This window comes from Malus domestica, chromosome 05 (assembly GCF_042453785.1).
Source record: "Malus domestica chromosome 05, GDT2T_hap1".
Taxonomy (NCBI): Eukaryota; Viridiplantae; Streptophyta; class Magnoliopsida; order Rosales; family Rosaceae; genus Malus; species Malus domestica.
In genome coordinates, this window is record NC_091665.1 from 29939417 (window position 1) to 29957077 (window position 17661).

General features: G+C 35.2%; 1 long non-coding RNA gene across 1 annotated transcript; it reads right to left on the reverse strand.

Annotated features, from left to right (window-relative positions):
• Window positions 1–10459: 10459 nt before the first annotated feature.
• LOC139196493 (uncharacterized) lies at window positions 10460–11904 on the reverse strand. Its single transcript, XR_011581474.1, has 2 exons — window positions 11690–11904; window positions 10460–10746 (listed from the first exon to the last, which is right to left on the reverse strand). It is a non-coding gene; the product is annotated as an uncharacterized lncRNA (long non-coding RNA).
• Between the last annotated feature and the right edge of the window lie 5757 nt (window positions 11905–17661).

Here is a 17661-nt window from a genome sequence, read left to right on the forward strand (position 1 = left end):
CAGTAACTTTAATTTTGTAGAACCTTAAACAGTGATTTACGTTTGTTTCAATAATGCTGTATAAGGGGAGTTTCAATGATTTAAAAGAACTCGATGCCCTATTATTTTTATTATTACTACTATGGGGTCGAAACTATTACATTATTTTAAAGAAAATGAGAGTTTCGAACAATAAATGCATGAATAGAAATTCATCATTCTATTCACTAAGATATATTAGACCACATACTCGATGCCTTTAATCATTTAAATGGGTTTTTAGCACAAGTTTTGTTTCAAACTCCCTCTTCAAGCTATAATATTTTTACCGCTTTTGCCATTGTTGGAACTTTTTTCTTTCACTTTTCTTGTGGACTAATAGTATCACTACCAGAATTTATTGTTTGCCCGACAGAAATATTACCGATGGACTGTATATTCGTCAAGCAAATTGTAATCAACAGACGGAAGAAATCATTCGGTCAGGTAAACATGGTCAACGTTTTGGATTTCTCTAGAAGCTTTAGGCTACGACAGACCTTCGATGGGAAAATTTAATCCGTCCGGCAAATCGGACTGAAAAAACATTCGAAACTAATAAGTTAGAACATTCCTGTAACTAATAAGTAGAACATCTTGACAACTAATAAGATATGAGAGAAGTTAAAGCATCCTAGAACTTAGAACATCCAATAATTAATCGTTTACCAGATGCTTATAGAAGTGAACGAGAATGACAATCAGCTAATCAGATAAGTTGAAAGTTGAAACAGAAAAAAAATGAGAGATTTAGGATTTATTAGAATGTATTATACTATATAGTACTACTCAGCTAGGTAGGTAGATAGGTTTTTACTTTAGTCAGTAGGGCGACAAGAGGCAACTTATGGATATTTTTAGGAGATGGAGGATATTAGTTGGGCAAAATATTTTTCGTCGGTAATTATCTGGCGCCAAGAAGAAAATTTGACGTGAATGGTCTTCAATTTGAGGGGACGAAAACTATATCCGTCGGTTTAAGTAATTTTACTCGATGCAGTGCTCCATCGAGTAACTATATCATTCCGTCATTTGAAACACCATGCTGATGTGTTTAAAAAGAGCGGTAAAACACTTAGTCGTCGACATATTTTGATTTAGCTGACAAAATATTTCGTCAAGTAAACCCTTCTCAACCATTAAGATTCATTCCTTCACCTTTCTCTCCATTTTCCTTTCTCTGCTTTTTTCCCCTCCCCTGAGGTTGCTTCTCTCTGCCTCTCTTCCCCTTCTCTGTATCTCTTTCTCTCTCTTACACACAAACACACTCTCCTCTATCTCTTCCTCTGCCAATTGATTGAAGGTTGGTTTATTTTAAGTTGGGTAAACTACACAAAACCACCTCAATTATGGGTCGGAACACAATCTTATACCTCATATTTTAAAATCACAATGTCATACTTTACTTTACGAATTTGTTGCAATATTAGTGCTCTGTCAATTTTTTTGTTAATTTCTTTGTTAATGCTGACGTGACTTGAGGTAAGACTCGCTCTCTAGCGCAACTGGATTAAAGATTTAAAAATAAAATCATTCAAATATTTTTATAAAAAATTGTGGGACCCATTGCCTACAAAGCCATCACCCTCACCCTTCTTCCCCAGTCCACCGGTCTCCTTCCAACCTTCATTCTTTCACCACCAAAACCAGAGCTCACACCTCTACCGCCGCCCTCACTCGCCAATCACCCTCCTTGATGCTTCACCCTTAGCTCCTCGAGCTGGTCCTTGTTCATATGCAACACCCATTGCCCGTCAGCATTCGTCAGAACCAAGTTGTCTAGCATTTTGTGCTCGAAAATGATGGGCTGAAGCAGGTAGTGCCTGGTGGAGGCTGCGATCAATGAGCTGATCGTCCAGACAACCCTCATCTTTGTTGGATTATATAGCATGTGCCATGTTATAGCTGATAGGTTTGGTTAGAGATAAGCATGGCATGTTAGCATTTGTTTTAGCTAAAGTCGGTTATATTAAGTACAGTAGCTTACTGTGTAAGCAAGGCAATTACATAGTATAAGTGTAAGAATTGAGATCATTTGTTAGATACGATTGAATTGAAGCAAATACAAGAAAACATTTTCTTCTTCACCAAGCTTTCTCTCTCTAGATTTCTTGCCCTTGCAATTATTCATTTCATCATCTCTGTCTCACTGTTAAGATGATATCAATTGCCGAGCATCGATCCTCATTTTGCTCTTCCGCTGTGTTTTCGTGGAAGTTCATCTGTGGTTCTGCGTTTTTATTGTGTATCTCATCTCGGTGCTTTTGATTCTTGTGAAGTGTGATTTTGAAGGTCTACTCTGTATCTCTATTATTTGTTGCATAGAAGGGAGGGAGGGTTGGGTGGGCGTAAAGGAAAGAAAAGAGGGAGGGTTTGGTGGGCTTGGGTGGGAGCGGAGGTGAGGTAGGAGAGGACGCCCAGATTCTCTTATTTTTCTTAATTTCTTTAATTTTTAATTTTTTTAATATCCACTTGGGCCCGATATTAACATGTGGCACCTAATCATTGCCCATGTGGGCGTCATGTCACCAGTTAACAGCTGATTCAACAGCAACCTTAACGGATGAATAAAAATATCCCAAAATTATGACTTTATATATCACTTTGGGATGAAAAAAACTTGATATACCAAATTTAAATGTTGAGAACCAAGAAACTTCATGGTAATAAACTGAGATTAACCCATTAAAAACTAAAGCAAAACATGACTGCTTCAGTGTTTCTTTCATGGAGTAGGATTCTCTCTCATTATATTTCTCTCCCCTTCCCTTCCTTTTTCTCACACTTTGTTTTTGTTATTTTATCTCTATAAAAGGAATCAATATAAGATGTTTGGGTGACTTAATCGTAACATTTCAAGTACGTGGAGAGGGAATGAGAGAGAAATTAGGAGGGAAGAGAATCTTACTCCTTTCATTGTGTTCAATTTTATTGGTTGATTGGGTTCAGTTTACTGGTTCATTGGGATCGGGTTTTCCTTTCATTGAATTAGCTAGAGTCATAATATGTTCGGCGTTTGATCCCCAATGTATGAGGGTGCTCATAGTAGTATAATGAGCTAGAGTTATAATATGTTGGGCGTTTGATCCCCAATGTAATGAATAAGAAAAAAAAACGTTTACAAATGTTTTTTGGTGTGACCGATAATGCTTATGGAAACGTGACGTGAAAGTTGGAATATGTCCCTTTGCCAAAGCGGAGGACCTTATATGTTGTGATCCTACCAAACTCAAACAATTCAACCAATTTTAATTTATTTTTTGTTCAATTACACCAGATATCTCAAAATCAAATTGACCGCTGTCTGTCAATATCGTATCACTCTGGCAAGCAACAAATTAAATCCAACATCCTACATAAAAGAAAAGTTTAAATCCAATATGGATGGATGAGTCTTTGTAGATGATTACTTGTCGAAAAGTAATGGAGTCCATCCAAAAGAATCGATAGATGCTTGTTTGGTTTTCTTTGCACTATCAGCTTCAAATTGCAGCACAATGAAGGGAGTGGGACCTGAATACCATTTCGGCTCTTATAGTCAAAGATTGCGGAAAGTTAAATTTGTAGTTACCGAAAATGTACCTTGAGCACATTAAATAAAATCTCAGAAGCTTATGACTGTTTTGTTTGAGTTTAGTTGAGCAATTTTTCCGGTTATCTTTTTTCCTTTCACTTAGCCAGTTTTTCAAGTGAAATTGCTCATGTTGGGCGTCCAATTAGCGCAACATTGGGTACTGGTTCATTAGCTACATCTACTTATAAACTGAAAAGTGTTAAAATAAAATTGGATAATTGAAAAAAAATTCTAACCACTTATATTGTGATACTTTGTGTACCATGTTGGATTCTCGGCACATAAAAAAAATTTCCCTTTTGAGGATCCTTCGAATGTTTGGTATGGGTTTCTTTTGTGTCCACTAAGTGCTTGATGTAATGCTTGTTAGGCATATCTCAACAATACTCAGCAAGTTGTGTCGAAAGCAATCAACAAATTCTCTCGATATTACTCATCAAATTGCTTTGGCATATGCCATTATGTGTTGACATGTGTGCGACATGGTTCAGCAAATGACAACAAGCTTACCAAGTGTTTGACGAAATGTTTCACTGAATAAACTAAAATTTTGTTGCATGCGTCGAGCTCTGTTTCTATTTAAAATACTTAGACCTATAACATTAGGACTCCCAATGTTCAAATCCGTCACTGCACATACCAATGTTCAACTAGTATAATATAATTCCTCAAAGTACAGATATCACAACATTAATTCATTCCATCGAAGCTAGATAAACTACATATGCATAAATGACCCAAAAAAAAGACTACATTTGCATGTCTTAGTTTTATTTAAATTTAAACGTTACAAAAGCTCTAACTAACATTGAAGCCTTATTGTATGTTCCAAATATATGGAGGCTAAACTGGAAAAACACTGTAGGGTTTATTCATATGAGCCTTACCTATAAGCATGATAGGGTTTTGGTTTCGGAGACTCAAGTAGAAGTAGAACTGGAAGGAGTCACACTGTGGTCAGCAGAAGCAGAGCAAATTCGGGCTAAACGAACAACCGCCAGGACCTTTACCAACCTCCTCTTTGCTGGAATCACACTCCCAGGTTTTGGTTTGAAAATCTTCAGTGGAGCCTGATCAGTCTGGTCGATGTTGTCGATGTTGTCGATGTGGTTCAACTTCACCGGCTCCATTGGGTGCTCCATTTCCTTCATTGCCATATTTTCTTTGTTTTAGAGGGTGTGTTTAATTGGTGTTTGCGATCAATTTGATTAGCTTGTGAGCCTTCCTTTGTGAGTTAAATAATCGAAAAAGATATACAGTGAAGTGAAGATGAATCAGATTCCCTCCATGTAATGTATTATTAATGCGGAAACATTTTTCGTTTGTTTTTTTTATTTATTTTTATTTTTATTTTTATTTTTATTTTTACTTTATTGTTGCGTTTCCGCTTCCCTTGTTGCCCAATATTTGCCAACAATGGCCTAGAAAGTCTGCCAAACTTCACTATATTGGTTCTTTAGATATAGACTTTTGTAACTCTTATTTCTTAAACAAAAATCCATCTAATCATAAACATCCAAATATAAAACCCAAATGTGAAAATGTCTGCCAAGTAGAAAAGTAATTGACATATTATTACAAAATACTTACAACTTGTACCACAATATTCAAAACAAATCAATAAATGTAATTACTCACCTTATTTACAATATTTTGGCCAGATCTAGACTTGCTTTCCTCCATGCATTGTAGAAGAATTACGTGGAACGAGTTTACTGTCATTGCGGCATTATGTTCTAATAATATAATATCATGTGTAAGCTTTTCTCTACAAGATGTTGCATTATTAGACTGGAACGCTATGTCACACTGAAACCGTTTCATGCAAGTTGCTATATTATAAAGTGATTAATATTAATCTATAGTACCATTTGAAAAACATTATACTGGCCCCCCAAATCAAACGATGTTTTATAATATAATCATATGTTGATGCATAACATTATGTGTTGACAATGTAATATGGTATCCACAATGTAAAAACCAACCTTGTTAATTACAACAACAACAATGCCACTCTATGTTATTAACTATAACCTTACCAGTGTTATTTAACAATGATTGTAAACTTCGACGATTAGTGCAACCTTAGCTTTCTTGTACTTCAATGTTAAATTAATGTTGAGGTCATGTTGTAATATCGTTAAACATGACTATAGGGAGTCCAAAAGTAAAAAATGATATGAGTGAATTCATGACGTTCACAAATAATAACTTACATCTACAATGTAACAAGATATTCATATGTAACAATCAATGTTGATAGTGGAATAAACAACCTAATTAGGAACTTTGTAACCTTGGTTTGAAAAAGAATTATCAATTATCAATAATTGAAATTTTTTTCAAAACAAATTAACACAGTTAGAGGTAATTTTAGAGTCAGCAGGTACACCTCAGCTACCATGACGTAGACATGCTATGGAGATATGAAAGCAGCCAAGATGGAGGGAGAGAGCGATTTGGGCAGCACATGATTCTTTAGTCTTTTTAACAAACTTTAGAGAGGAGCAAGAACCAGTGGATTACTTCTTTTCTTTTTCTCCACCCATATATTGTTAAAGATTTCAATAATAAAATATATATATATATATATAATAGACTTGGTGCTGCATTGTGCAGCATATCTGTATGTATAATAGGGAAAGGTTGCTGCGATGCGCAGCAAGCCTACAGGTGGAAAGGTTGGATTTCAACCTTTGTACATCTTGTTGAATGGTTACAATTTTTGGTTAAAAGATATGATGCTTACTCAAATTGTATGAGTAAAATTAAAAGATATAATTAGTCAATATTTATTTTCTGAAAATTCTAAATAAAAGACATGTCTTTTAGATCAACACTTTTAAGAAGAGTTGTATATCTTCAATTAAAATGAAAGGACTCGATGAACGGGTGCCTTAATGCCTATAAATACCTATTGTGGCATAATGTTTCATACACAATTTCAGAAATTTGTTGTCTACATAATTTCTTTGCTCTCCTTTCTCTCCTCATCATATTCATATAATTTCTTTCTAGTTATTTCTAAGGGAATACAATTCGGTTTTGCTAATCGAATATTTCATACTTTGTTGTATCCTAGAAGTGATTTGCCAAGAACCCTTTAGCAAACTCATTCGAGTGGGGGCAAATAACACTTTAAGGAAACGATTCAAGTCGTACCTCAAAGTCATCATTCGGATTATTCTCCATATTTCTATATTTACTCTAACATATATGCATGAATTTGATGCATACTTCCTTCTTTAATCTACAATAATCTAGACACTGGTACTCTTTCTTGACCAGAAAAAGACTAGTGCTCTTTATAGCCGATAAAATCTAAAGAATAAAACATTATATGTTTTGACTACTTTGGGACTACATCTGCTACCAGAAATCATGTACAAATAAAATCGAACATGCATCCAAAATACGAGCACGTGGACGTTATTACTTAATTATATGTGTGTGTGTGTATTTGAAACCTAGTATTATTAAGATGAGCCCCATTCTTTTAATTTCTAATTAGAAATTAATTTCTAATTAGAAATTAATTTCAGGACCCATTCCAATTATGCTTACGGCATTATTTACATAGTTTATGGCTTTTTTTTTTTTTTTTTTTTTTTAATGTTCAACACTTCTGTTGAACATCTAGGATACAATCTGGAAACAAAGTTTGTTTACTTTTATCTTCTTTCGTTTTTGTGCGTACAGCTAGCAGGCCAGCCAAAATTTGCATATTCCCGTTCCAAACATTTGAATGCAACCTTTCCCCTCTGTTTGTGGACTAACTGTAGTGATCCTGGAAGCATGAAATTAATTTTTAACAGCCAAACTGATTTGGTTTTGAGGCCAGGGCCTTTGGAAATATGAGCTAATTTCTATACACGAATCTAATCCAATCTTCAAAATCGATTGAAAAGCCAAAAGAGTGCACACATCATTGGTAGGTACAGGACGATCCCCCCCCGGGGCAAAACCAAACATTCTATTAAGAAACTACGTACACACACCACCACATATTATTAATTAGTAGTGGATTTTTCTAAAGCGGGTACATGGTACACCGTATATTGACATGAACTCTTGCGAAATAGTTGCAGGATGTAAGTAGTCGGTAAATCAGCATAATACAACCTGTATATTTGTATTCTATGGTGGGTTTGGGTAAACGTGGTTGCTCTTCTTGGTGTTTGATGTTTCAGCTTTGCAAGCAGAAGTGGAAGGACAAACCTGGACTATTTGAACAAGAATCATGCTCTTAACTAACCTTCTCCTTGATGGAATTACGCTCCCTGGTTTTGGATTGAATGTTTTTGGCTCATCAACTGAAATGTCGCTCTTCATTTCCATCTCCATACTTTGTGTTAGAGAGCCTATGAGTGTATATAGTGGTGCTGTTATGCTTTCTTTTTCTTAACCTTTCGGTGATTTATATAAGCGCAGAAGGTAGGTAAAGGGTTCGATGATGCATGGTAGGGTACGTCATGACTGGTGACGCAACCACCGAAGTTAAAGCGTGGTGGTCAAGTTCTTTCAGCATGAAACTGGTTTAGACTACTGCCTTTTGTTGACAGAGCAGTGACGGAGTTACGATTTTGGCCTAGAAGGGGCCCTAAAGTCTCAATCTGAATAGTTCTTCTAATCTCACATAAAATACTTGGTTGTGTGGTGAGGAACTGACCACCCTTGAAATTTAAGCTTGCTATGGTTTTATCATCATTATTTTTCTTAAACCTAAACTCCATGTTTTTCTAAATTTCTTACGCTCTCCTTTCTCTTTAAAGCTCACAAGCAACAGATTGTTTGAATTATTTAAGAGCCACCAATCTCAAATCAAAACCAAATAAAGAAATTAACTAAAAATCTTAAAAATCATGAACATAACACTAAATATTTTTGCATGAAAAAATGTCATGATTGGCCTGGGATCATTGTGGACCCCTCCGCCCATGTGACAGGATATTGGCTGGTGTTCACAGCCCACCTACTATTATAATACCCCCACAATCTTTCTTTCGTAGATTTCTTTCCAGTCAACGCACCAAGGCATATTCTTAGGCCGCATTTTGTGCAGGGCGAGTAAACCTTAACCGACCATGGCAAACAAATATGGACTATGATTATCTCTCTTATTCTTTTTATCATTTTTTATTCTTTCATCTCACATTCTCTATTTTGTCTCTCATTTTATAAAAAATTAATATAAGATGTTAACGTGACTTAACCGTGATCGTTCAACTAAGAGGAGAAGGAAGGGAAGGGACAAAAAGAGAGGAGAGAATCCTACTCCAACAAATATATATAGGCAACCATTTTGTTCCCTCCAAAAAATTTAAAATTGGGTAAAGCCATAAAACTCAATTCATAAATCAAGATCTTGAACTTCATAATTTCACAAAACCGATTAATGCGAAATATGTAAATCACATACATTGATAATTAGTCGTCAAACATCATCTACAACCTTTAACTTGAGTGATCCATATATGAACCGTTGGTATGGAGAAAATTAGGTTTCTCTCTCTAGCCTTACTTTCACTATAAAATTCCAATACTTGTTTTTTCATTACCGTACACATTAGATAGGTATGTGCAGCTTTAAAGAGAAAGAGGACTTATTTCTAACAAATCTCATAATTAAGAGGACTTATTTCTAACAAATCTCATAATTAATTACCACTCATCACGATGATAAAGTAGGAAATCAATAGTTTGACTAAAAATGATTGCTTCCAAAATTTTGCGAAGGTGAAGCTTTGTTCCGATTTGAGTACCGATGTTTAATTGAAGTACATATCCCCTTTTTTCTGTGTGCGTGTTGGAGGTTACCCCTGATTTATCATTTACAGTCTGTATTTCTTATTTTGAGTTAATTAACTTACAGGTACACTCTTGGTTGTCTCATTACGTTGTGATGAACCCTATGAAGTGCCTGCTGCAAGGAGGTAATGACTTTATAACTCATATAAATCACTATCGAAATAAAATCAACATTATAAGAATTCAGTGTACAAGGGTTTTTTTTCCTAGGACCCTAGACATTTCAACAAATATGAAATTTGTTTTCTCCTTTCTTTCTTTCTACATTTTTTTTAACCTTGCACCTTTTAAATTTCGCTCATCCTCCGATAATTTCTAACATCGTCACTGTGTGTAAGAAGTAACAATAGGTGTGTGGATAGCACTACCTATTTTAAAATGAGAGTTACGATGGATACACAGAATAACGAAAGAAAATTTCAGTGGTGACAGCAAGTAGGTTTTGGTAGTAAAGACCTTGTGACACCAAATGGGGACTTTTCTCGTTGTGATTTTTTATTTATTTTTTTATCAAACATTACTTCCATAAAAAACTAGTACAAGAAAGAGAGACCAAAAGGCCTCCTAAAAACAACAGTAGGTAAGGTAAAAGGTCCAAACAAAATGAGAGTTGCAAGCCTACAACACAAGATACAACGGGAGGCCCACACAAATTTAGGTATGAAGGCTGAAAAAACAAACAACAAAAAAACCTATTCTAAAGCAGTAGAAACCAAATCGTCGTCGCCACCACATCCTCAAAGAAAGCCAAACTCCAAAACAAAAAAGTAGACACTAGACTTAAATTCCCTTTATGATCCCCTACAAATATATACAAACAAAATATCATATGGATAAAGTTGAGACTAAGAGGTATGTGAAATATCCTTATTGTGACGAAGACCACAGAACACATGTCCTCAATGAGAATCCGGCATGCCGGTTGAGAGAAGAGAAATGGGGAAGGAAAATGAATCTGATATCCAATTGACATTATTTTAGAATAAAAAATAAAAATCGGCAGCACTTATAAAAATGCAACTTCAAGTCAAGTCAAATCAAATCCAAAGCTAAATATGACACTAAATGCTAAATATTTCATTGGGCTATGTTTCTTGACCCTGTAAAAGTTCATTATGTTCACGTCGAGTCAAGATAGACAAAATTAAACTTCATTTTGGTCCATTAAAGTAATTAAGTAAAGCACTCATCTGAAATTAGGTAGCGATTTTGCTTTCACTGATTAACCACTTTGTAGTTTGCAGGTTAAACTTATGCCTTCTATTTTCAGTTGTACAACTATACTGGTGGTCTCCTGTTTGTTGATTTTCTTCAACTTTTCGTAGATGAATTCCGACGCGGCTCTACAGAAAAGGATACGGAGCACAAAGTAAGGGGATTTTCACATATAAATGGGGTCCTTGGGTATTGAAAATGACAGAAATATTATGTGTGGGGGTTTGCATAGTGAGGCTTAGATGGATTACATTTTTCCTTTTTAAGAACCAAATTGGAACTTGAAATATCTGGCTGGAGGTTTTGGGCCATACAAGTCCAGAATTGCAGATGTGTTCATTGAACTCAATAGTAATGCAGAGCTCTCAATCTGTTTTATTCATTTTGTTGGTGCGCTAAATTAACTCTAACCCTTTTGTATTATTACTTCCCAATTCATCGTTTCCCACCCCCCCCCCCCTCCCCCCAACAAAGGAAAAACATTTGTTTTTGGGCCGGTCCATAAAATTAAAGGAAAATTAATGAAAAGGGCTTGAAAACTTTGAGTTTTAATGATAAGGACAAAATAAAGGGTAAAGTGAATAGTACCATGATTGATTTTTTAGTGTAAAAATGTGGTTTTTCGTTAAAGTGAACAGTACCGGGTGCTTTTCGTTAAAGTTCTCTAAAATTAAATATCAAAATACAAAAAACAACTTACAATATATATCGTCATCGGGGTTTATCTTGATTTCTGTGGGGAAAATGGGGGGTTAACTGTAATATCTCAGATTAATTATGAATTGTCTATGAATCTAATTACCAATCGTGGAATTCATAAAATTTATCCAGAGAGAGAGAGAGAGAAATCCCAGCATCTTCTATGAAATCCATAAAAATTATACCAGCATAACAAGGATATTAGCAGAAACACAATGACTCTGTACTAATTAAAAAATAAAAAACATAGTTCATATGCAAATCTATGGTGACCTAGGATAAACATGGTTGCTGATGACCTTCTTGGTATCTGAGTCTGAACCAGAGCAAAACCATTTGACAATTTGATCAAGCATCATTCTTTTCACTAACCTCTTCTTCACAGGGAAAACACTTCCAGCTTTTGGCTTGAAAATCCATGGCTCAGCCTTGTTGTGGAGTTCCACCATTTGTTCTTGTTGAGATGGGTTCTTCAACTTCAACTTCATCATCTGCTCTTCCTCCACTGCTTCCGAAGCCTTCTTCTTCATTGCCATCTATAACTTTCTCTTTCTTTTTTTTTTTTTAAATGTGTGCTTGGATGTGCTATATATGAAGTTATGAACTTCTGAACCTCCATGAGATGAGTTTATATAGATGAGAAAACGCAGAAGCAGCCAAGAATGGTTTTAATGCCCGAGTAATGATAGGAAGACTAAATTTAGAGACTAAAATTACAAACTAAATGATGTGTTATCAATAGAAATAAGCATGTCTATCAACGTTTAAGTAATAAATCAATTATTAACTTACATAGTTTTTAGTTTTCAAATTTTAGTCTCCAAATTTAATCTTTCTAGCATTATTTCTTAATGCCCACGGCAGATGGTGGCAGAATATTTTCATGGACCATTTGAGTCTGTGACCGTAGACTCATGGCTAAGTACTGATAATTGACCTTGATCGCTTCAATTGTCCGATCGACTTTTTTGTCTGTCAGGATTGAGAATATTTGGTTATAAATGTTGGGATTTGCCTGAAGTTCAGCCTTGTACTGGTGTTGTGGCGTGGAAGTCTTCAAAGTGAAGACGTGATTCGACATGATTTGTCTGCCACTAGCAAAATTGAAAGCAGGTCTTCACTTGGTCATTTTTCATGCAATTGTGCTTTTTCTTCCATGCATTAAATGGCAAATGGAGAAAATGATTGCAAGCTATAGGCTGCGTGGAGCAACGGATTTAAATAAGAAAACTAATGAAAAGGGTTTGAAAATTTTGAGTTTTAATAATAAGGACAAAATAAAGGGTAAACAGATTTAAATAAGGAAAACTAATGAAAAGGGCTTGAAAATTTTGAGTTTTAATGATAAGGACAAAATAAAGGGTAAAGTGAATAGTACCAGGATTGACTTTTTAGTGTAAAAATGTGATTTTTTATTAAAATGAACAGTACCAGGTGCTTTTCGTTAAAGTTCCCATTTAAATATGGTACGTGAACTAAAGGCCAATTTGGTCTTAGTTGTTGGCTTCAGTTTAATGGGTTGCCGATGATGTATGCCTATAACTAGAAGTAATATTGGTGCATTTGGTATGGATTCGGAGTTGAACACGGGTTGAGAGAAAATCAAAGAGTAAGAGTGAAAGATTTCTTGGGAGAGAGTAAGTTTTGGGGAAATACTGTGAGAGGATGTACAAGGATTTTGAGATTAGGTCAATGGAACATGAAAGGCATATGATTAATTGGGAAATTGGATTGGATGCTCTAAAGAAAAAGAAGGATTTTCACACTTCAAGTTCTCTCTGTTTGGAGAGCTTGCTAACAATTTTTTTTTTTGATTCTCGTTTTATGTAATTGATTGAAAAGAGAGTGCAAATGAATAAAATTAAAGTGTGAAAGCTACGATTGTAAGATAATAAGAGTTTGTTTGGTACCAATTACCTAAAAATTAATTGAATTAGATAACTCATGAAATTCCATTTATATTGAAAATAGATGCCAAGGATTACATGAACCTTCTAATTCTATCATTTTTTTTAATTTTAAATATTAGAGATATTTTAACATCACATGTAAGTAAGGCTTCAATAAAAACAGTAGCATTTGGACCAGTGAAATTACATTATTACCCATCATTTTTTTTTTATGATGGATGACTAAGTTGTTTTTTCACCCTCTTTTAATTGACAAATAGGATTTCATTAATTAATAGATTAATAGATATTAATAGAGATATGCAAAACCGACTAACATAAAAGATAGTCATCTGTTTCTTTGCACTTCCAGCTTTACAATATACCATGCATATGGGGGTGGTTTTCTGAACACTTTTTCTAGGGAAAAAAAATCGAAAGTATCTTATTATGGTTTATGAAAAGGAATATGAGCATTCATGTCATGGGCCACGGTCAATTGACTCATGGAAAGAACAGAGAATGTATCTTATTATGATTTGTGAAAAGGAATATGAGCACTCGTGGGTCATATCAATTGACTCGCTGATTATTTGATTTGAAAGAGCATATTCATAGCATTGTTGTTACTAAGAAGATGGAAACGCCTTAAATATAGCAGAATGTTTCTTTATTTTCTACTTTTCTAGCTTGACATCTCTAACAGTTTTATGGGTTAAATTTCTGGCTTGTATTGAACCCTTTTGATTGTAAAATGGTGCTCTTCCAATTTTTTCGTATTTTCTTCCACTCTTTATATATAAATGACCCAGTGAACATTTGAACTTTAGATGGAGAAGAACTTTGATATGCCACAGAGATTTTACATTGTTTTACAAATCAATCGCATACTATTAAGGGATACATCCAATGACATCCTCATAAGTGATTTGATTGTGTTATTGTATGTTTTTTTGGATTGAAAACTTGAAGTCCTTTTCAAGTTTAAATTGTCAAAAAACAACAGAAAAGGCCAAAGACGGTTGATGTCAGGTACGTGGTGGGAAGCAGCATATTCATGGACCATGTGACCTGGTCTCCATGCCACTGTTTTCCTTAGAGTGACATTTTGTAAACATCCTCCAATTTGGCACCAAAATGTGTCACTTATTTTGAAAAATTTGGTCCTTTTACAACGTAAAAATTAATTCAGAAGAGTGAGTTTGGCAATTTTTATATAGTTCCTTATCAAATTAGTTGAAGAAAAGAAGATTGTGAGCGATTAACGGAGTTTGGTAATGTTACTTCCCTTTTTTATAATTGTTGAGTGATCATCACCTTATTAATTAGCAAACACAATCCAGGATTGGAAAATTGAAGACATATGATCTTGTTAGACATTTTCTAAAAGCATCATTATATGCAATTCCGTCAACATCATCGAGATGCATGCTTGGAGCTAGTTTCCAATAGTTTGATGCCATCAGTTCTCAAAAAAAAAAAAAAAAAAAAAGTTTGATGCCATCTGGTTGAATAGAAAAAGGCATCAAAGTGTAATTATATTTTCTTTATCGTTTATTCCTGTATATGATCCAAATCTTCAAACTAGCCAATCTGCGTTTCCATTAACTTCGGACATAATAATCATGCGAGCCTTAGAAAAAGGTCTCCTACTTACGTCCCCCTAGACCTTTGGGACACGCAAGCTAGTGAGTGCCAGAAAAGGGTATCTCCTCAAACATTTTTTTTCAACCTACCTATTATTTGAGAAAAATCTGGTGTGTTAAATTGTCAATGTCATATGGTTTGTCTTATCAAGATGCTATTTACATACTTTTTTTTTCAATTTTTATACATTTTTATTAAAATAATGTTAAGAAGATTAAATTTGTAGACTAAGTTTTGTAAACTAAATGATATGAAAGTTGATGATTAGATTATTACTTAAACGTTGATAAACGTGCTCATTTCTTATTGGTGACAAATAATTTAATTTGCAATTTTAACTTATAAATTTAATCTCCCTAGCATTACTTTTTTTTTCTGTACTTTAATCATCTTCAATTCATTCGATATAACAGCTGAAAATTAAGAGAGATCTGTGGCCAGCATCATTTTATCATAAATTGGTATAATTTTAATATTTTGTAGTGTAAAATGAAAAGTTCAAACATCATTACCCCTTAAAAAATACCCCAAATTTCAAGAGTGTGAAATACTGTTAACCTTGAAATCAATCATTTTCTTTTCTTCTCGTGAATCTCCTCTGTCCATGACATCTCTCCCAATTTCAGTCATGGAACTTGTGTTTGTTATATAAGGTGACGATCACTCATCAATTTTGATGTTAAAAAATTAATATGATTCTGACAGTGAGTATAATACATAGGGTCCCGTTTATATCACATATCAATTTTGATGTTAAAAAATTAATATGATTCTAACAGTGAGTATAATACATAGGGTCCAGTTTATATCACATATTCGTCACGTATGATATTATTGGGATCCCTTGTTTGTGTATGTGCACACTCCCCCAACTACGTTGTATTAAAAAAAAAGATCTTTGATTTTCATTTTGAAAGTAGTTGCATGCAAAGCATGAACAATTTCATGGAATATTTAAGAAGAAGATTTCCAAACCAACACCCCACCCCCACAAAAACATTCTATTATGAAACTACGTACACACACATCACCACACAAAGCATAATACAACCTGTATATTTGTATTCTATGGTGGGTTTGGGTATACGTGGTTGCTCTTCTTGATGTTTGTTGTTTCAGCTTTGCAAGCAGAAGTGGAAGGACAAACCTGGACTATTTGATCAAGAATCATGCTCTTAACTAACCTTCTCCTTGATGGAATTACGCTTCCTGGTTTTGGTTTGAACGTTTTTGGCTCCTCATCTGAAATGTTGCTCTTCATTTCCATCTCCATACTTTGTGTTATAGAGCCTATGAGAGTGTGTATATAGTGGTGCTGTTATGCTTTCTTTTTCTTAACCTTTCTGGAGTTTATATGAGTGGAAAGAGATCCTCTCTGGATCTTTTCCTCCAAAACCCAAGGATCAAGTGATCCGGACCTTTAAAATTTTATTCAACGGCTAAAAACAAAGAAGTTAGTAAAAAAAATTTAAAAGCTATAATAATTTTTTACCGTTGAATCAAATTTTAAAGTTCCGAATCACTTAATCCCTGAACCTTAGAAGAAAAGATGCGGAAATGATCTATTTCCTGTATAAGCGCAGAAGGTTGATAAGGGGTTTGATGATGCATAGGGTCGTGGCTGGTGACGCAACCACTGAAGTTAAAGCGTGGGAGTGAAGTTCTTTCAGCATGACACTGGTACAACTGCCTTTTGTTGACTGGGCATTGGCTGGTCATCACCTGCCACCTACTATTATAATACCCCAGTTGCTTTCTTTCGTAGATTTCTTTCCAGTCAACCACCAAGGCATATTCCTAGGCCGCATTTTGTGCAGTGTGAGAAAACCCGACATGGCAAACAAGTATATATATATGTGTGTTTGTGTGTGTGTGTGTGTGTAATATATTAGGCAACCATTTTGTTCCCTCCATAAATTTAAAATTGGGTAAAGTCATAAGACCCAATTCATAATTCAAGATCTTGAACTTCATAATTTTAACAAAACGATAAATGCAAAATACGTAAATATCATATTTTGATAATTAGCCGTCAAACATCATCTACAACCTTTAACTTGAGTGATTCATAAACAAGCCGTTGGTGTGGTGGAAATTAGGTTTCTCTCTCTAACCTTAGTTGCACGTTAAAACTCTAATACTTGTTTTTCATTAGTGTACAGTTAGATACATATGTGCACCTTTATATGTCACGTCCCCACCTGGGCCCCCACTATATCCCGGGCTCAACTCCGCCGTAGCACGATATTGTCCGCTTTGGGCCCGGGCTCCCACCACATCCCGAGCTCGACCACGCCCTCACGGTTTTGTTTCTAGGAACTCACATGAGAACTTCCCAGTGGATCACCCATCCTAAGATTGCTCTCGCGCGAACTCATTTAACTTCGGAGTTCCGACTAAACCCGAAGCCAATGAGCTCTCTAACCTTAGTTGCACGTTAAAACTCTAATACTTGTTTTACATTAGTGTACAGTTAGATACATATGTGCACCTTTATATGTCACATCCCCACCCGGGCCCCCACTATATTCCGGGCTCAACTCCGCCGTAACACGATATTGTCCACTTTGGGTCCGGGCTCCCACCATATCCTGAGCTCAACCATGCCCTCACGGTTCTGTTTCTAAGAACTCACATGAGAACTTCCCAGTGGGTCACCCATCCTGAGATTGCTCTTGCGCGAACTCACTTAACTTGGGAGTTCCGACTGAATCCAAAGCCAATGAGCTCTCAAAAGGCCTCGTACTAGGTAGAGATGAGAATATACATATAAGGCTTAGAGGATCCACTCCCTTGGGCGATGTGGGA